We start from the raw sequence: 21,353 nt of genomic DNA on the forward strand, positions 1-21,353 counted from the left end.
GAGGGCTGACTTTAAGCTTGAGAACTCTGCGACGGCTTTGGCTGAACTGCGTGGCTATCTAGGGCACCATCACCAATCTCTCCTTCCGCTGGGGTCAGACTTGCAGTGCAGACTCCCCCGTCTTCTCTTACATGTCATACATAGCATGCCCCTCATGAAGTCCTTGCTTGTTTAATCCTGTCATGAGATCTGCTCTCAGTGGCCTCTTTTAGTTCAAACAATAGTCTTTCCAAGCGGAGCAATGCGGTAGCCTCCCAGCCAATCTCCATGTTCTCCTCCAGCCCCCAAATCTGTTCACTGATATGCTCACGTTCTACAGTCGAGGATTTTAGGACCAAAAGATCTTGCATAGTCACGAAATTTCTGACTTTCTTCCAGACATACAAACTGATGTGCAATTAGTGTGACAATTCTGAGCGTCTTGCTTTCATGAAGGTGCTTTGTGGCCATACAAAAGAAAGTGGAGTCATGGTTTCTGTCAGAAACCTTAGAATTTGTACAAAGAGAAAAATGATACATAATAACTAAAAATTAGGTAAGCTTTAAAGTCAGAGCCGTCGCCCTTTGTGTTCCTTACTTTCCTTGATTCCTAGAAGTGGGCTTTGCACACACAAGTTCTCAATAAATATTTGTGAAATGAGTCAATAAGGTAAGACCGTCAATGGCAAGGCTGTACCTTTCACAAATGTATACTGAGCACCAACTGTGTGTCAGGCACTATCCTAAATGCTGGAGATAAAGTGAGGAATAAAATGGGCAAAAAGAACTATCTATAAACCTTATGCTTGTGCATTTGTGTGACAGACAGTAAATCAGTAAATCAATAAAAGATCTACTGGTGATCAGTAAACACGATGATGAAAATAAAGCAGGAAAAGGATGAGGCTGCTGCTCGTGTGGCGGACCTCACTGCGATGATGACGTCACAGCAGAGCAAGAATGGACAGGAGCGGAGGGCGCACCTGAGCAGGTGTGTGGGGATAGATCGTCCCAGGAAGGAGGAGAAGCAAGCACAGGCACTCTGAGGTGGGAGCATCTTTGGACGGCTTCCTAGGCCACCGTGAGGGTGTTGGTGTTTACTCTGAAAGAAACAGGGGGCTTCTGGGAAATGCTGGTTGAGGTTGGGGCTTCCCAGGTGGCGCCAGTGGTCAAGAACCCACTTGCCGATGCAGGAGACATAAGAGACACCGGTTCAATCCCTGGGTCAGGAAGATGCACTGGAGAAGGAAATGGCAACCCACGCCAGTATTCTTGCCTGGAGAATCCCATGGACAGGGGAGCCTGGTGGGATGTGGTCCGTAGGGTTGCAAAGAGTTGGACACGACTGAATGACTTAGCCACAGTTCAGGATGATGTGGTCACACAGATGTAGCAGAACCTCACAGACACAGGAAGTCAGCAGAAGCTGACCATCTTTGTGGAGATCAATCTCCAGTGAAGGGGGATTCAGATTTATTTCTTCTTACCACCTACCCAGGCCTTCCCTGGTGGCTCAGTTGGTAAAGAATCTGCCTGCATTGCAGGAGACCTTGGTTCGTCCCTTGGTCGGAAGGATCCCCTGGAGAAGGAAATGGCAACCCACTCCAGTATTCTTGCCTGGAGAATCCCATGGACAGAGGAGCCTGGAAGCCTACAGTCCGTGGGGTCGCAGAGTTGGACACGATGTGATGACTGCACCACCTACCCAGGCGCTTTTGGTTTCTACCAGCCACAGGATGAGGACTCAGCACAGAGGAAATGGTGGGGCCTACTGACGGCGGACCGAGGAGAGTGATGGTTAAAGTCGAGGTCTGCAGGCCGATGGAAGCGGACGTTTCAGAGGAGGCCAAGGAGGGTAAGTCGGAGGCGCCACCTCTCGGCCAGCCTGGGGGTTGCGGAGCGGGGCTGAGCGGGCGCCTGTCTCACGGTGACGTTTCCTCAGGGAAGCAGGAGGCGAGGTTGGTGCTGGGAGCAAAGGAGGACGCTGAACGCTCTGATAATTTATTCATGTGCTCAGTGATTGGAAAGTCTCTGAGCACGAGTCTTGTGGTGGCCAGTTCTGTTGGTGCCGTCTGTCTCCAAGAGTAAGGAATTTTTTTTTAAAGCTCTGTGATCTTTATAACAGTGACTGTGATAAAAACTGGGAGTTGAGTCACAACGTATTATTGGATGGATGGGTAGATAGATGACAGATAAGTGGGTTTAGATTCCCTGACAAGTCCTGGCTCCTGCAGTGTTTTCCAAGGAGTATTTTTAATACTCACAACAATTCTGTAACACCGTCTTTTGCTACCCAGTTTATAGACGAAAACTCCGAGGCTGAGAAGGGTTCATAGCCTTCCACGCTTCACCATGGCAGAGTAAGAATTTGAAACTACATTTGTCTGACCCCTGAGCTAGTGTAATTGTCATCTAATTATTGTGCCCAGAAAACTTGATCCAGGCTGAAAAATCCTAAATGGGGGAGATGCATAAACGACTAGGAAGGAGGAGCAAAGGAGAGCAGTGAAGACCAGCAGGGGTGGGCGCACAGCTCTGGGGAAGGTGAACCCCCAACAGAGGAGAGCCTCAGACCAGCTCTCAAACACATGCACTGCTTTCTTCCCGAAGGAGAGAATCAGACTGTCATTGCATCAATCCCAGCAATCAGAACAGAGTGGCATGCCATCATTTCATGGTGCATAACTGGCCCAGTTCCTGCCGGCCATGTGGATGGGGAGGCCCCCACACAGCCTGGTGATGCTGGGGAAGAAGCCATGATGGATGCCGAGGGGACACAGAATGGGAACCCCCAAGCCAGGCAGGGGCTGGGGCATTGGGAAGTCTCCCCACGAAGGTGAGGGAGCAGCTGGAGAGCCGCAGTCACAAACAAGGCTGAAGACCAGGCTTCAGGCAGAGCTGCAGATGAGCCAGAGGCAGGCAGGGCCAAGCTCACAGGACGCTTGCTGTAGGTCTGGGAGCCCCTCTGCCCAGCACAGCACAGGAACCGTGGCTGGCTCTATAACCACACTGATGAAGACACTGTCTTCTTCTTATAGAGCACAGAGGAGCAGCACCATTGGATTCAGTGTCACAAAGCTTGAGGGGCTCGTCCAGCGCCCCTGCTGTGTGCTGGGGGGAGGACCCAGGCTCAGGAACAGAGGACCGGGGCGCGGAGCAGACAGGGATCCGGGGGGGGGTGCGGGGGCATGGTTCCTGTCAATGCTGCTCTTTCGATGCCAAAGTGAGCAGTTTAGAGGAAAATCGCCTATGGAAATTAAAAGCCATTGTATAGCGACAAACTGAAAAAGTATCTGAGAAAACTTGATTAGACAGTGAATCATAGGGACGAAGGCGCAGAGGGCGAGTGTTCGGTTTAGGGGCTTCGGGGAGGTGATAAAGCACTAGAAGGTGAAGTTCAAACCAGGATCCTGAGCAGGAACAAAGGGAGTAAGAGAAATTTTCAAATGAAATAGCACTTGGTGATTTCATCCATTTCCTCCTAACTGTCCAATGTATTTATTAATATGCCATATCATTCAATAAACAATGTGGCATAAGAATAACATAAAATAAGTTAAAGCCTCAAGGTTTTGATTCTGGGGAAAAAAAGTACCACTGTGCTGAACAGAAGTTTACATGTGAATGAAGACAGAGAAATTTAATTTGTGCAGAGTAATAATGTAAGAAGATAGAAACACTTTTATCAGACACGTGCAATGGACCCGTCACTCTCTGTGACGTTATCGCCTTCTCACGGTCTGCTGAGATGGACTGACTGGTCCCATTCTTCCCTTGAGGAAACGGAGTGTTGGAGGCTATCTACTGGGTTGGCCAAGACCTTCGTTCAGGGTTTTCCATTAGATGTTACAGAAAACCCTGAATGAACCTTTTGGCCAACTCTGTAAGTTGCCCAAGGTCACAGAGCTATACAGGGTAAGCCTGGGATTCAAAATAGGCTTGCTGGCTCTCGAACCGCACTGAGTCTGTGTCTGACACTGTCTTCCCCACACGCGCGGTTCTCGGGTGATGGCTGAGCATCCAGACAGAGGCATCCTGGGAGAAGCGGAGTATCTGCTGAAGGGCTTGGATGGGATTTTCCTCTTTAGTGTCAGCAACACAGTGGTGATGCTTGATGCTGAAAGTGCAGACTGTACTTTCAAGTAAGTGGGAGAAACAGGTCAGTGGACACTGGATCTGAAAATATCTTAAGCACTGCCTTTTTAGGGGTTGCAGGAGGTTTCCACAGTTTAGGACACAAGTTGGTGTTTTTTCCTTTTCTGGGAGAGGTCCCTCTAGAGTCGTTTCACTCAGATGACTGTAAGTTAAGTACATAGTGGTTTGGAAGGTTTCCTTCAAACTTAGCAATTCAAGTCCGCCGCTTGGTAACATATGTTGGAGACACTTTTCTTCTTAAATATGAACTTGTATTTCTGTGTCTGAAAAGTGAAGTTTAGGAAGAGGTGGTGGAGGGAGGGTGTTTTCTGAGCAGGAGGCTGTAGGAAATTGGGCTTATAGTCCCGCTGGAAAGAATGGAGAATGGACTTGCTCCTTATTCTGATAGCAAGAGGCTGGACCAGCACGGAGTATTCACCTGGGGAGTTTGCTTGTGCCCCAAATACACTGGTTGTGAAAAACTATACTGAACTTTGAGATGGACTCCTGGATTTTGTGATTGCATTCTCCGGACAAGGAGGAAGGGTCTAAACAGAGAGAGGGCTTTGTTTTCCAGCCTCAACTCTGATCTTGCCAAAAGCACTTAGCTTCCTCTCTCTAGTAATAGAAATGATCATATAGGTGGCGCTAGTGGTCAAGAACCTGCCTGCCAATGCAGGAGACCTAAGAGATGAGTTTGATCCCTGGGTGGGGAAGATCCCCTCCAGAAGGAAAGGGCAACTCACAACAGTATTCTTGTCTGGAGAATCCCACGGACAGAGGAGCCTGGTGGGCTACAGCCCACGGGGTCACAGAGTCCAACCCGACTGAGGCGACTTAGCACACACACACTGTGGGCCTGGGATTCAAACCCGGCTGCAGCTCAGTGTTTCATCGTGCTCTGTTAACCGTTCTTCCCCAGCAGAGGGGCCATGGCCTAGAGTAGGGACGGACAGACTTTTCTGAGTCCTAAGAGATCCAGGACTCAGGGGTCAAGCTGAGGCTTTCCTGGTACAGACTCTGAGCTGCCTGAAAGCCCGAGTGCCTGGCTCAGAGCAGTGTCCCCAGGACTGGCCTTTTCGTAGCCATATCTATGGCTACTCTGCACTCAGTCATCCCCTCTCCCTCCTGAAGGAGCAGGTTAAACCCTGCAGCGGGTCCCGCCTCTCCCTGGGGGGTATACAGGTGTAGCCAGGCCACATCAGCCGGAGTAACCAGCTGAGACGGTGCAGAAGGCTCTGCAGGACTCTGGCTGAAACTGTTTAGGCCATAAAAGCACGAGCCGTCCTAAAGTTGTGTAACACTATAAACACTGAGACAGCAAGAATTCTCACACGTTGTGTGAGAAAGGAAAGTAAGAGAGGCCTGGGTCTCCTGCCATTTTAGACTTCTAAAATGGTTGGCCACGACAGTACAGCTCTAGAGGCCGAGTTCAGACAAGCCTGGTGCTTCAGAAAGAGCGAGTATTCAGAGTGCAATGCGAGTGGTGCCCTCTGGGACGCATAATGCCAGCCCCACACCGTGTAAAGAAAAATACTACCCTCTGGAGACTGAAGTGACTAGGGGCATCTGAATGCATAAAAACTGTCATTATTTAGTTCTGACTGTGAGCTAGGCGTTGTATACTCATTACAGTGCTAATCCTTACCGCGATGCTGCTGGTGAGCAAATGGAAGTGAAAGGCGCTCAGTCGTGTCTGACTTTTTGCAACCCATGGACTGTGGCCCACCAGGCTTCTCTGTCCATGGGATTCTCCAGGCAAGAACACTGGAGTGGGTAGCCTTTCCCTTCTCCAGGGGATCTTCCCAACCCAGGGAGCGAACCCAGGTCTCCTGCTTTACAGGCAGATTCTTTAACCAGCTAAGCTATCAGAGAAGCCCTTTAGGGCTTAGGAAGAAGCCTTAGGAAGAAAGGCATTTTAAAGTTATATGGTTTCCTTCATATGGAAACAGCCACAACCCTGCAACTCATGATATTCTATCCGTGTGTATAAATGTTCCAAAGGAGACCACCTCACGTGTACCAGACTACTCCTCTGGGCCATCTCTTCACGTAGGACTGGACAAGCAAGCATTCTGTATGCTGGTTTACTTAGACAGAATTCCTCTTAGAAATATGAGTCAAATTCCCATTCTGTTTTAAATTTGAGCAGATAATTCCCACTGAATAGTTTAATCTATGCCTGGGAACATACTGTTGTTTTTCCAGAGTCAAAGCATAAATATGATTTGCTATATATACTATTCAAGACCTAGTTCCAAGTAGCAGAAAACCGGGTTTACACTGACTTCGGCAGAGAATGTTTTGTGTCTTAAAAAAAAAAAAAAAAAAATATATATATATATATATACACACATATCCTGAGGGTAGAACAAAGCTCCCGCTGCAAATAGGGGTTCCTCCTCTTCTCTCTCTCTCTGCCTCTTTCTTCACCTCTGAAGCCTTCTACTCTTTGGGCTTCATTCTCAAACAAGCTCCCTTACATGGTATCAAGATGTCCACCAGCTGTAACCTTAAAGACATTTCCTCCTAACGACGTCAACAGAGGTGCCACAGTTGTGCTCCGCTGGCTCTGACTGGCTGACTCGGGACACAAGCCCGTCTGGGTGCAGCCTGTGATGCAGCCTTCTTAGGAAGGTCCAGATAGCATGCCCCGCCTCCAGTTTGGGGTGAGCAGAGGGCAGGGATGTGGTCCTAAGGAAAATCAGAGTGTCAGTAGTAGACAATGAAGTAGCAGATGCTGTGTAAAGTCAAAATAATGCTTTACTACACTGAAAAAAATTTTAAGTATAAATAATCTCAATACTTTTATCTGTTCTGCAAAATTTCAGACTTATGGTGATGTTGCTAATCAAAGGGAATAACACTGTCGATGGCTTTTTAGACTCATCTTTTTTAAGGTGGCTCTTTGAAGAAAGATCGTATTGAACCAGTCAATAGACAAGCAGAAGGTAATAAGAAAAAAAAAAAAAAAGCATAACCCAACATAAGCAAAAGAACACTTTCAATGATGGCTAACTAGAGTTATTCTATAATTACTCCACCATAGCCCTGAAAATGAGTCACCAAAGACTGAATATTTATAAGCTTTCTGACCTCAAAAAAATTCAAAATCTTAAATGAGGTCACCTAAGGAGACTGTGGAAAACTTCCATGCAACTTATTGGCAGATTTTAGTTCTTAATTCAACAAGAGTGGTATGAAACGCACGCCATCTGGTTACTGGGAAAATTCTAGTCCGCATTAACTGCTTGTGTGAGAGACATTCCTGCTATTGAGCTGTAAATGAGTGCACCTGCAAATGGGGAAAAGAGCACGTCTTATCACTTGCTCCTAGGGCTGGGAGACGTGATGACGTAACACCGCCGTCCGTTCCATCCGCTTTTAGACTCATCAGTACAGCTGTTCTCTGCTCCTGCGATTGTGCCTCGCTGTGCGCCGGAACAGGAGTGCGCGGTGGAGGGGGTTTCAACTGACACTGAGAGGAAACGGTCCCTTCTTGTTTCTCCAGGGCAACTCCAACATCTCAGATGAAGCGCAGGTACTTCTGACTTTGGTTTTAACCCTATCAAAGAAGTGTATTTCAGGGGAAAACAAGGCTTTACACAAGTCTATGCTTTCCAGCTTGACTCATCTGAGTGCGGGCAGATCCCTGCCTGATGAGGTAACGTGGGCAACAGAAAAATCCACGTGGCCGTCATCACTCCGCCGGTGAGCAGTGAGAGGGCTCGACGGGCGGGCTCGACGGGCAGCCTCGCACTGGGAGAGGCTTCAACACTGGGAACCCTGTCACAAAGAGCCTGGGGGAGCTCCAGCCCATCCTGCCGGCCCAAACTTGACTTCACCGGCGAGGCACTGCTACCGCCCTCAAAACTGCAGCAGAGAGCAAAGGAGTTTATGGTGCGCTGGCAAGACAGGATTACTGACATCCAGCACCGCCCCTTACCAGCAGAGTACAGGAACTATCTGCATTCTCTGTGAATTATAACGGCCCACAGGCAGATGAGAATTATCTAATTTTTTTATCGAAGTATACTTGATTTACAAGGATTTACACAAACATACACGTGTGTGTATGTACATATTTCTTTTTCAGATTCTTTTCCATTATAAGTTATTGTAAGATATTGAATATAGTTCTCTGTATTATGCACAGGAGGCCCTTGTTGTATGTTACAGTAGTGGTGTGTATCTGTTCATCCCAGACGACTAATTTACCTCTCCCCTCCCCTCTGCCCTCTCCCCTGGTAACTGCAAGTTCCTTCTCTAAGCCTGTGAGTCTGTTTCTACTTTGTAAATAAGTTCATTTCTATCCTTTTCTTTTAAATTCTGCAAGTAAGTGATATCATGATACATCCCTGTCTGACTTAGTTCACTCGATATGATAATCCGTAGGTTCATCCATATTGCCACAGATGCCATTCTTTTTTATGGCTGAAAAGAAAGAAAGTGAAAGTGAAGTTGCTCAGTCGTGTCTAACTCTTTGCAACCCCATGGACTATAGCCCACCAGGCTGCTCTGTCCATGGAATTTCCCAGGCAAGAATACTGGCGTGGGTTGCCATTTCCTTCTCCAGGGGATCTTCCCAACCCAGGGATCAAACCCAGGTCTCCCACGTTGCAGGCAGACACTTTACCATCTGAGCCACCTGGGAAGCCCAATGGACATGAGTTTGAGCGAACTCCGGGAAATGGTGAAGCCTAGCGTGCTGCAGTGTATGAGGTCACAAAGAATCCGACATGACTTAGCAACTGAACAACAACAAAAAGTATCCTATTGTGTATACACATATATATCCTAAGATATGTGTGTGTATACATGTATATATCCTAAGATATGTGTGTGTGTGTATATATATATACACCCTACATCTTTTTTTTAATGTTTTTAATTGTGGTAAAAGTCACATAAGGTAAAAAATAAACATATATAAAAATAGTACAGATGATCCTGCCTGCAAAGTCGCAAAGCAGAGAGAGACACAGATGTAGAGAACAAATGTATGGACAGGAAGGGGGAGATAAATGACGTATGAACCTAGTGTATAGCACAGGGGGAGAGAAAAGGGTACAACTTTTCCTAGAACATGTATTAACCTTAAAAATGTACTCCAGTACAGAGTAGGTGCAGACAAATACTGTTCGATTCCACTTATATCAAGTTCCCAGAACAGTGAAAATCCCAGTCAGCAGGTGCACTGGTAGAGGCCGGGGGTGGGGATGGGGCGTCAGGGCTCACTGGGGCAGTGTCAGTTTAGGAAGGTGACCCATTCTAGAGATGGACGGCGGTGATGGGCACACGACAGTACAGATGTACTTGGTGCCACTGAACTGTACAGCTGCTGCTGCTGCTAAGTCACTTCAGTCATGTCCGACTCTGTACGACCCCATAGACGGCAGCCCACTATGCTTCTTTGTCCCTGGGATTCTCCAGGCAAGAATACTGGAATGGGTTGCCACTTCCTTCTCCAATGCATGAAAGAGAAAAGTGAAAGTGAAGTCACTCAGTCGTGTCCAACTCTTAGCAACCCCATGGACTGCAGCCCAACAGGCTCCTCCATCCATGGGATTTTCCAGCCAAGAGTACTGGAGTGGGGTGCCATTGCCTTCTCCGGAACTGTACAGCTAAATATGGTTAAAACAGTACGTTTTATATTAGGTGACTTTTAACCATATTAAACATTGAAAATGATGTAGGGTATATATATCAGAATATCCTATATGGAATATACACATATATACACACAATGGATTATTACTCAGCTATAAAAGAATGAAATAATGCCATTTGTGATAATTTGGATAAACCCAGAGATGATCTTACTAAGCGAATTAAGTCAGACAAAGAAATAGCATATGCTATTGCTTATATGTAGAATACATATATATAAAAAAAACTGATACAAATGAACTTACTTGCCAAACAGAAACAGACTCACGTAGAGCATGAACTTATGGTTTCCGGAAGGCAGGGCAGATTGAGAATTCAAGACTCACATGTACACACTGCTATATTTAAAACAGATGACCCACAAGAAACTGCTGTCACAATAGAGGTCTTTTGACTGAGAAAATGGTTTCTATATTTTTTCTTTTACAATTTCAGGTTAAATTACGTTCATAACCTTTCTACTGAAACCACTTCTGATAATCAACGTAACCAGCAGCATTTGCACACATCAGCAGAGCAGAGCTGGGAGTTCTCAACGTGGCCCAGTCCCCTGTCCTGAGCACTCATCTAGTTAAGTCAGGGACACATTTTTCTAACTATTGCTCTTGGTTTTGCATAGCTCTCCATGTCATCAGCATTCAAACACTAATCTAAAATTGGAAGTCACTTATATTCTTGCAGTTATTACAGTTGAAACTTTGGTTTACACTGTTCTTTTGAGGAACAGACTTCTAAGGCAAAATACAGCGTGACACCATTCCACATCCACTAGGCTCCCCAAAGGCCAGAAGCCCAAGACCGGGCGAGCAAGGAAAAGACGAGGAGCAGCCGGGCCCTCCCACTCTGCCGGTGCGAGGACAGAGCAGGTAAACTACCTTAGAGAAAGATTCTGCACCTTCCACCTTAGGACCCAGCACTTCCATTTCTACCCACTGATCCAAGAAAAATAAGGGAAAGAAGTGGTTACGAAGAACTATTAAGTCATGACGAAAGGGTGCATGCGTGAAGTCGCTTCAGTCATGTCTGACCCTTTGTGACCCCATGGACTGTAGCCCACCAGGCTCCTCTGTCCATGGGATTCTTCAGGCAAGAATACTGGAGTGGGTTGCCATGCCCTCCTCCAGGGGATCTTCCTGACCCAGAGATCAAACCTGCAACTCTTACATCTCCTGTATTGGCAGGTGGGTTCTTTACCAATAGCACCACCTGGAAAGCCTTCATAATCAACTCTGAATAATCCAAAACAAAAAACCAACTTTATTAGACTTTATTAGTGTAATTTCTATAATTTAATGTATTATAATTCTCTCGTCTTGATGTGCCTTCCAAAGTATAGAAAGAGCATGGTTGACAACTCTAAAAGCTTGTGATTAAAATACCTACAACCCATAAAGATGTTTTATTATAACAACTAACGAAGCTGCTTAACATAAAGCACCAATGCTCATCCCGAGCGTCCACTCAGCGCTCCAGGAACCACACCTCCATCTGGGTTCCTGCTGAGATGAGTGTTTGGAACCCCTAACTCTTAAGACCAAATGCTTCTGAAGTTTAAAATATTCCTGACTGCAGAAAAGGAAAACAGCATATATACCATGTATGATTTAAAACATTCAGTGGGTTCAATGTCTTGTAATTAAGCAAACCAACATTTTTGCAGTGAAACATGAATACTGATGTTAAGTGGCATCTGTAATGACTAAATAGCCATGTTATTTCAGATCAGGATTTAAATCTGCCTGGCAATGCAGGAGACATAAGGGATGTGGAAGATCCCCTGGAGGAGGGCATGGCAACCCGCTCTAGTACTCTTGCCTGGAGTACCCCATGGACAGAGGAGCCTGGTGGGCTACAGTCCAGGGGTCACAAAAGAGTCAAACACAACTGAAGCAACTTCTCACACACACACAACTTGATTCACATTACTTTAAAACGTTTAGTTTTCAATTAACAAGCAAGCCACAAACTGTGGGAAAGCAGTATTTGCTATACATGTATCTGGCAGAGAGCTTAAAATATATAAAGAATTCTTAACAACTAAAATTTCTAAAATATGTATCTTTATATATCTTTAATGCTTAACTTTGAAATTTTATAAAAAATGGGCAAAAATAACATAAGCCACTTCAGAAATAGGGTAAACAAAGGTCAAGTAAGGGCCTATAAAAGTGCTCAATATTAATCATCAGGAAATAGAAATTAAACATACAGTGTGACACCATTCCACATCCACTAGGCTCCCCAAAGTGCAGAAGCCCAAGACCAGGCAAGGCAAGGATCAGACACGAGGAGCAGCCGGGACCCTCCCACTCTGCTGGTGGGAGGACAGAGCAGGTAAACTACTTTAGAGGAAGATTCTGCACTTTCTTATTAAGTTACAAAACCACCTTAGACCCAGCAATTCCATTTCTACCCACTGATCCAAGAAAAATAAAAACACATCTCCACAAAAGAGTCTTGTATGAAGATGGTCGTATCAACATTATTCACAACAGGCAACAATGGAAACAGCACAGATGCCCACCAGCAAGGCCCTACAAAGCCTGCTGTATGCACAGGATGGAGCACAACCCAGGGATAAAGGGACGCATTTGTGATACAATAAGGATGGATCTCAGAACTTTGAGTGACAACATTCACACGCAGAAGAGAACATGCTCTATCGTGTTAAGTCCGAGAACAGGCAGAACTAACCTGTGCTGACAGAAGTCGGAAGACGGCTGCTGGGAGGTTTGTGAGGGAGAGGGAACAGCTTGCAGGGTGAGGAAACTTCACGGGCCATGGTTTATATCTTGTTTTGGAAGCGTGGGAAGTTACACAAGGTGTATGCTAACTGAACACAGACCCTATGAGTTTTTTAAACTCTGATTTCAGCGTTTGGAACTGCAGGCAAAGGACTCTGGATCTGTATTAAATACTTATTTTCCTGACAATCCTTGTCTCTGATGGAAGAAGTTAAGTATACTCTGCAGCAGAGAGGAATTCTGCTGCTAAGAACTGGGGTTTCACAGAGCTGGCCTGGGGTTTCCAGACTTAGTGACGACTTCCCACAGACCGACCTTATGTGGTGGGGTTTGGTAAACTGCTTGGCAAACTTCAGAGACAGAGAAGGTGGTTTAGCACTTAAAGCCTCGAAGTACACCTGACTCCCTCAAACCTCACAGTGAACATCAACACCTGCAAGAAAAGGCCCATTCCAGCCACCACCTGTCCTGCACTCCAGATCACAGTGGTCAACTTTCCTACTGCTGGGGGAGTGAACCAGCGATGACCTTGACTTGTTCACGCTCATTACTGAGGGGTCCACAGATGGGGGTGCCCGCTGTGCCTTCTCCTGTGGCCCATGGGGCTTCTACATGCCAGTCACAACACAGCGGTGCTCGGCCTCGACCGTGCTTTCTGGGTCAGGCTCCGTACTGCAGAAGAAACACACGGCTCCAGTGGGAAAGCTCCTCTAGTTGGCAGGGAAGGTGGCTGCAATCAGGATTCTCTGGGGAAGGAGAAGACTTCTAAACCAGACCTTGCTGTCCTCTCTTCAATGCTGGCTTTGAGGAGAGGGGAAAGCGAGGAGTATCTCTCACAACTGTCAAAATCAAAATGCTTGTATCTCTGCATGCTTCTAGTCTAAAGAAAATGCAAACTTGGAATAAGATTAAATCTTCAAATTGTGTGACGTGTTCCTTAAAGGTCATTGAGAAAAAAACCCTTGTTTACTTTATGAAATTCTTGTCCTTATTTAGATTGAAACCTACTGGGTGAGTGGTAGAAAACAAACAAAAACCACAAAAGGGAAGGGGGAGGGATAAATTGGGATGGGAATGACAGATATTCACTCTTGATATAAAACAGCCAACCAACAAGGACCTACTGTGTAGCACAGGGAACTCTACTCAACACACTGCAGTAACGTGTGTGGGAATGAATCTGAAAAGAACAGAGGTGTGTGTGTGCTCCTGTCTGACTTTTAGCAGCCCGTGGACTGTAGCCTGCGGGCTCCTCTGCCCATGCAGTTTTCCAGGTAAGAAACCTGGAGTCAGTTGCCATTTTCTACCCCAGGGGATCTCCCCACCCTAGGGATCGAACCCACATCTCTCGATCTCCAGCACTGGCAGGCAGATTCTTTACCACTAGCACCACCTGGATATACATGAATATGTGAGGGAATGGCTACCCACTCCAGTATTCTCGCTTGGGAAATCTCATGGGCAGAGGAGCCTGGCTGGCTACAGTCCACAGGGTTGCAACGAGTGGGACACAACTGAGCGACTAGCACTACCACTAGACACCTAAATCCCTCTGCTGCACACCTGGAACTAACAACTTTGTAAATCAGCTGTACCCCAACATACATATATGCACTCATGGTAACTGTTACAAACCGACGTACAAGTAACTCTTGAGACGATTCCGTGTTTACTGCTGAAAGTAAGACCCACACAAGTCCAGTGGCAGCTGCCCTTCTAGCTGTGGGGCCAGGGGCGCTTTCCTGATACCCGAGTCCTACTTTCCCCATCTGTGGAGTGAGGATGAGGATATTTACTTCAGTAACTCCTCTGAAGTGCTCAAGGAATTGACAAAGATCTCGTTTGTAACTGTCAAGCAGAGAACTGCCATTATTCAACTCCTCTTGGACAATCATTAACCAGATTACTTTCTCTTTGTCCGATTTTCTCATCTGCAAAATAGGAACAATATCAGCACGTGGCTTGCAAGGTAAAATTGATCCATGCAAAGCAGCTGAAACAATGGCCAGTCCCCAAAGAACTAAACAGGAGGCGCTTCAGGAGCACTGTTCCTCTCCATCCCGCCCAGCCGTGACACAGCCAGCCTGATGCCCCTTTCCTCACCGCCGTTGCTCTGGATCTTCAGCCGTCATGGAGGATTAAGGTCCAGAGCTGCTCCAGGCCTGAGTAAGTATTGGGCTGACACTTCAATCCGCATCACCCAGAACCAGGGTAATGACAGTTGACATTTATTGCAAGCCTGTTATGCATAAGATGCGATACTGCTTTACATGTGCTACGTCGCTTAATCCTAACAAAACCCATGTGATGTCAGTGATATTATCATCCTTGTGTTACAGAGGCAAAAGCTTTAAATGTGAGCCTATTCACGAATACGCAGGAAAGAATTAAGATCCAACCCATGTCTGGTGACTCCAGAAGCAGAAGGAATAACCAAAATGGAGCAATACCTCCTTGGGAAAGACATATCATACTGGGGGTTGGGTTGGGAGCTGAAGGACCCTGAGTATGAGTGGTCACCTTGCAGTGAGCAGAATCAGCACCTCTCCTGAGCACACGTGATTGGAACAAACTCCCCAGAGCCAAAGAGAGCCCTTGGTACCTACTACGGGCTACGGTAACAGGGCTATGCGTCCTGTTCACACTCCTGGAAGGAGCACTTCCCTGCATCGCCCGGATGGGGCGAAACACGCCTACACACATACAGTGGGCGATCTGCAGTGAGACTCTAGTCTTCTATTACGTGTTATTATTTACCGGAACAATGTCTCTGCCCGGACACACTCAGAATCAGGTGTGAACCAAATTTGCACAGATTTCTATTTCATGCAGAATTACTTAACAGCATAAAACTGAAAACATAAAATGCAACAAAAGGAAAAGAGCTACCTAAATTGTGGGAGAACCTTAATGTAGGGGGATTCCCAGGCGCCACTAATGGTAAAGAACCCGCCTGCCAACTCAGGAGACGTAAGACACATGGCTTCGATCCCTGGGTGGGAAGATTCCCTGGAGGAGGGCATGGTAACCCACTCCAGTATTCTTGCCTGAACATCCCGTGGACAGAGGAGCCTAGCAGGCTGCAGTCCACGAGGACGCAGAGAGTCGGACACGACTGAAGTGACTCAGCACACATGCACTTAGTGTGGGATACTGTCAACATTTTAATAATGTTTTCCAAGTGTGTTTGATAACTGAAAAATAGTTATGAAAAACTAGCGAGTGAAACAGCACCTGTGTGTCTGCGTGCTAAGTCGCTTCAGTCGCGTCTGACTCTCTGCGACCCCACAGACAGCGGCCACCAGGTTCCCCGTCCCCGGGACTCTCCAGGCAAGAACACTGGAGTGGATGCCATTTCCTTCTCCAATGCAGGAAAGTGAAAAGTGAAAGTGAAGTCGCTCAGTCGTGTCCGACCCTCAGCGACCCCATGGACTGCAGCCTTCCAGGCTCCTCCGTCCATAGGATTTTCCAGGCAGGAGTACTGGAGTGGGGTGCCATTGCGTGTACATATATTAATATATATAATGCCGGTTGTATAGATAACCTGAACATAATTTTATACCACAAAACTTACATGCATATAAAACATAATTATATGCATACAAACATATGCATAGAAATAAATTATTCTAAAATATGAATATGACTATCTCCAACAAGATCTTGGATAATTTGTATCTGCTTCTCTTTCATTTTTATATATTTCCTAATTTTCTATAGTTTTATAAATAAAAAGGAAACATTCAAAATAACAAACTACAATGAAGAGCTAAAACAAAATAATAATAATGTGCGCTGTGACCTTATCTGTGCCTGTTTCCAACCAGGGAAACAGCTAGCTGGCTAGATAGAACACAAGGGCATCAGTGAAGAATTATTAATACTTTGTGTGTGTGTGTGTGTATATATATATATCTACTTCCCAGACTGACAGTTTAACCCTGACTTTGCCATTTTTTGCCACATAAACATAGCCTAGTTACCTACTGGCCTAGAGCTTTAGAGACAGCACATGGAAATTGGACATATCTATAGAACACTATGGTTACTCAATTAATAGCTCTTCTCACTGTCATATTCTGCCTCCCATTGTTATATTTGATTTTTATATCTATGTTACTCAATTATAATCCCAGTGAGGATGGGAATTATCCTATTCCCTACAGCACCATGCAAAAAGTTGGTTAAGAGCAAGTCTCCAATTAAACCCACAAAATAAAGACTAGGCAGTTAAGGAATACTTGAGAAATCCTCCCAGTTTACATGGGTCACATCAGCAGCCACGTGAGGCACAGGAAGGGCGCACACCCGGGGGCAGGCGCAGTGGCCCCCAGGACTCCGTCTCCAACCAGGAACTGCAGGAAATGATCGATACAGCTGGGTCTAGAATGCTTTCTCAGAAGCACACTTGAATAGGTAAAACGTACTGTACAAAGCAAGCCAGTTCCATCTTTCAAAATATATATAACTTAAGAAGGGAAGTTTTTAATTTGGGGTAAGGCGTTTACTAACTAATCCAAATTATCTTTCAGCTTTATCTTTTCAACTGTAGGTCTTTCCGCTGATTTTCAAAAGTACATACACATTTATCTCAAACTATGATTACCTTCGAGGTCCCATATGTTGGAAAAATCTTGGAAACAGTAAAAAAGGATAAAATTATATTTGTCATAAAAATTGCCCAAAGTATGTGTCTAATATTTTAAACTATGACTGTCTTTTCCTTTACCATTTATCGTTAATCTTCATATTATTATACTTTTCTATGTCACAGTGTAAAGATCAGATTCATTTGTCACGTTTGCACACTTGAGAAGGTGTGTCCTAAACCCTGGTGGAAAGAAGAGGGGTTTTGCAAACACGCTGGGGTTTACACTGCAGCTCTTCCACTTACTGGGTGTACCACCTTGGCATGCAAATGCCTTTGAATTGTTTCCTAATCTGTAACATAAATTAAAATGTCACCTTTTATGATTCCCAATTTCTGTCAACCTTCAGTTAACCTGCAGTTAACAGAAAGATAGGTATGAGTGGAGATAGGTATGAGATAGGATGAACGGAGATAGGTATGAGAGCCTGGCCTCAATTTAAATGCCCTCCAGCCATTCAAGACAATGCAACCTACCTAAAGAAGCCCCCCCACGCACGCCGGGGCAGGGAGGGAGGTGCAATTGCCCAGTCATTGGTTAGCGAATTGGAGGAGCATCCAATGGGAGTGTGAAAATGTGAGCTAAACCATCCTGACTGTGCCTGTGGTTTAGCTTTGTATTTAAAAAAGGAAATAAACTTGAAAACTGGCAGCATAAAAATGAAACAAAAATTAAAATATTTATTGCCATGAGAAACAGTCACCTTTGAAGCAATAAAAATCATCTAGTGTCTGAGAACTAAATGAGCTTGCCTATGTGGAAGCATTTTAACTGACGTGTGTTTTCACTGCCACCGCTGTTTTAAATATGCACTCATCCCACCCAGGATTCATGCTTCATGACGCCAACCACTTGCATTGACTGACTGACTGACTGACTGAAGTAGTTGATGCACAAGGCTGTGTTAGTTCCATGTGTACAGCAAAGTGATTGTTACAAATATTTTTCAGGTTCTTTGCCCTTCTAGGTTACTACAGACTATCGAGAATAGCTCCCCGTGCCATACAGCAGGTCCTGGGAACTGCCTGTATTTAAACACCGCATCGGAAGCCCGTGACCGGCTCCGTGAGAGCTCCACGCTCAGCACGCATCGCGCTCCTCCTGGACTCTCTGGCCTCCGCTCCCCCTCACGCGGGCCAGCACTGTGCCTTGGTCCCGGTGCCTCTAACGCTCTCCCCCTCCCTCTGGCCCTCCCATTCTCCCGCCCTCAGCTTAGGCACCACTCTGCAGATGCCTCCCCGGACACCTCTGACCTGGAGGACTCCTCCTGTAGCCCAGCAGTGCACCGCGCAGCTCCCCTTCACGGATGCTGTCTCGAGGTGCCTGTTAGACACTCACTGAACAATGTAAAGACGATGAGTAGGAAGCTCTTTGCAGGCTTGAGTCAGGTTAGACAGGGGTTGCAAAGCAGCTTCCGCTAAATCCAGCGTTGCTCGATTATTAACAGCGTGCTGTCTTGCGAGCCCTGCGGCCCTGGAGAAACTATTTAACTTGTCTTGCTTGTTCTCTCAAAGAGATGCTTGGTTTCTGCTTTACAAATGAAGTCATCTATACCATTTTTCTTGACTCCACATGTATGTGTTAATATACAATAACTGTTTTTCTGACTTACTTCACTCTGTATGAGTCTCTGGGGCCATCCCCATCTCTACTAATGACCCAACCCAGCCCCTTTTATGGCTGAGTGATATAGTCCATTGTATATATGTACCACACCTCTTTATCCATTCCTCTGTTGATGGACATTAGACAGAAAGACACACAGACATAAAGGTCAAACATGGACACCCAAGGGGGAGGAGGGGCGGGCTGGACTGCGCGGCTGGGCCTGACGTGTACACACCGCTATGCACAAAAGAGGTGGCTGACGAGACGCACAGTAGAGCACAGAGAGCCCGACTCCGTGCTGCGTGGTGCCCTTAAGTGGGAAGAAATCCAAACGGGAGAGGACGCACGTTCACCCTGAGCGGATTCACTTTGCTGTACAGCAGGAACTAACAACACTGTAAAGCAACTGAACGCCGATAAAATAAAACTGTTTTTAAAGAGACTCCGTTATATCGGAAACTAAGCAGAACTGGCGTTGCTTGCATTCGTTGGCTCAAGAAACGGGAGAAGACTTGCCCACGGCGGGCACAGCCCGCTACCTCTGCCCCACGACAGCGCCTGCCCCCGAGGACCACTCCCTGCTGGCACTGGAGACGAACCAGTTTCTCTCAAAGCCCTTCTGTGCCTGGGCCTTCATCCCCGCATCCCCGCCTCCGTAAGGAACCGAATCCAGCCATGCTTCCCTCTTTCTTGTGCATCACCGATGTTTCTCTTTCTTCGAGATCATCCCCAATGGATCTAAAAATATTCTATGATTTGCCTTAAAAAATAATTTTTAAAAATGGCTCATTCCAGCTGAATGATGACTTATTTGCAGCAAAAGTCTTCAACAAAAGGGTCTTTCCTCACTCTCTGCCACCCTTTCTCGTCCCATCGTCTCTGGGCGCGCTGTAGTCAAACTTTTGCTCCAGGTAAGGTATCGAAACTGTTTCCAGGAAGAGCCTCCGGTCAAGGTCATCGATGGCTTCTGTGTTGGCCCCCGCTGCACAGCTGACGGCTCCTACCTCGCCGACACATTCTGCTCGATGGCCGCCTACCTCACAGAGCCCTCCTTCTCAGAGGAGACCTGCAGCTGCCAGACCTCAGGCCTCTGCTCCCCCGCCCTCTCTCCCTGCACACGTTGCTCTGGCAGTCTCGTTCACTTCCATGTCATCAGATGCACATTCATACCTGTCGCAGGCTCATCCTCCTAACTGCAGACTCGGATGTCCAGTCCCCTGTCCTAGCCACTCCACTGTCCAGCAGACGCAAGTCCAAACCAAACTCCCGCTCCGCCCACCGCCGTCCCCACCTCAGCAGACAGCAGTACCTTTTGCCGGCTGCTTAGAGGGAAAAACAAGGCCAACATCGGTCCTTCCCTTTCCTTCCTTCCTTGTCCATCCAACCCCTCAGGAAACCCTCCTGGCCCTGTCTTCAAATCCTGCATTTCCCGCAACCATGTCCAGGTCATCGGTATTACTGCAATAGTCTCCTTATTAGTTGTTTTTTTTTTTTAATAGATACTTCCACTGTGGTTCACCATCAGAGTCCTCCTCAGGAAATCCTTTAAGTGTCTAACTAAGCCAGACCATTTCACTCTGCCACTCAAAACTTCGCAGTGGCTTCAAATCTCACAAAGATAAAAGCAAAACTCTCCAAAGGCTACCCGGTCCCACGTCAGCTGGGCCCCTTTCCTCTCTGAGCTCTAAGTCCTCCCCTCATCTCCAGCCACACCGGCTGCCTGGGCGCGGTCCCCACCAGGCGCGCTCACTGGGGGCCGCCGCACCGTCTCAGCACTGGGACCAGCCTTCCCCGGACGCCTGCATGGTTCAGCCCATCCCCCCGTTCAAGCATTTGCTCAGATACCTACCTTGACTCTCGTTTAAACTGAAAGCTCCAACTTCCCTCTCCCAGTCTTGCTACTTACTTCTTTACCATTCTCTCGTCTCCCCATCCCACAGGATTTATCACCCTCTAACATATGAAGTAACTTAGCAAATTATGTTTATTGACGGCCTCTCCCAACTAGAATATAAATCCCACAAGGCGAGTGCTTTTAACTGTTTTGAATCCCAAAAGCCTGAACAGTCTTGGCACTTGACCTACTGGGGGATGAAGGGGGAGATTGGAGGTGGACAGCGGGGTCCCACAGCAGAAGCCTGCTGTCTGTGAAGGCTTTCGGCATCCAGTGTCTTTTGTGCCTTCCCCTCGTCCCCTCCTACCGCAGGTAAATTTCTTTTGCGGCATGGTGAGGGGCTGGAGTGGGGACATAGCCACAGAGAGCTCCATGTTTATCTTGTCCCATCTATTGATCCCAAAGTGGAGAGCTTTTTTCTTTAGGAATCGATAGCATTCCAGGGACTCTGATTCATTTGGTCAGTGGACAAAACAATGGCCATGTGTGGTCACAAGGCCACCCTCCTGGGGGTGAGGACCTGTGACTGACAGCTTCACAGGAACCAGATGCAGACCAAGCGTTATCACCTACATGCAACAGAACGTCACGGGGTCAAATGGGCTGGCATATCAAATGGCCACTCCACTGTCCCATTCCTCTGAACTTTTTCTTTTCTATTAGCCTTTTCCTAAT

General features: G+C 46.6%; 1 long non-coding RNA gene across 1 annotated transcript in view; it reads left to right on the forward strand.

The window, feature by feature from the left end:
- Positions 1 to 20,047, forward strand: part of LOC109570776 (uncharacterized) — an 88,459-nt gene extending 68,412 nt beyond the window's left edge. Inside the window, exons 2-5 of the long non-coding RNA XR_011560970.1 lie at positions 1,709 to 1,834; positions 7,502 to 7,654; positions 14,470 to 14,693; positions 18,127 to 20,047. This is a non-coding gene — a long non-coding RNA (uncharacterized lncRNA). The remainder of the gene's footprint in view (positions 1 to 1,708; positions 1,835 to 7,501; positions 7,655 to 14,469; positions 14,694 to 18,126) is intronic.
- Positions 20,048 to 21,353: the final 1,306 nt, after the last annotated feature.

This window comes from Bos indicus, chromosome 16, assembly GCF_029378745.1.
Source record: "Bos indicus isolate NIAB-ARS_2022 breed Sahiwal x Tharparkar chromosome 16, NIAB-ARS_B.indTharparkar_mat_pri_1.0, whole genome shotgun sequence".
Taxonomy (NCBI): Eukaryota; Metazoa; Chordata; class Mammalia; order Artiodactyla; family Bovidae; genus Bos; species Bos indicus.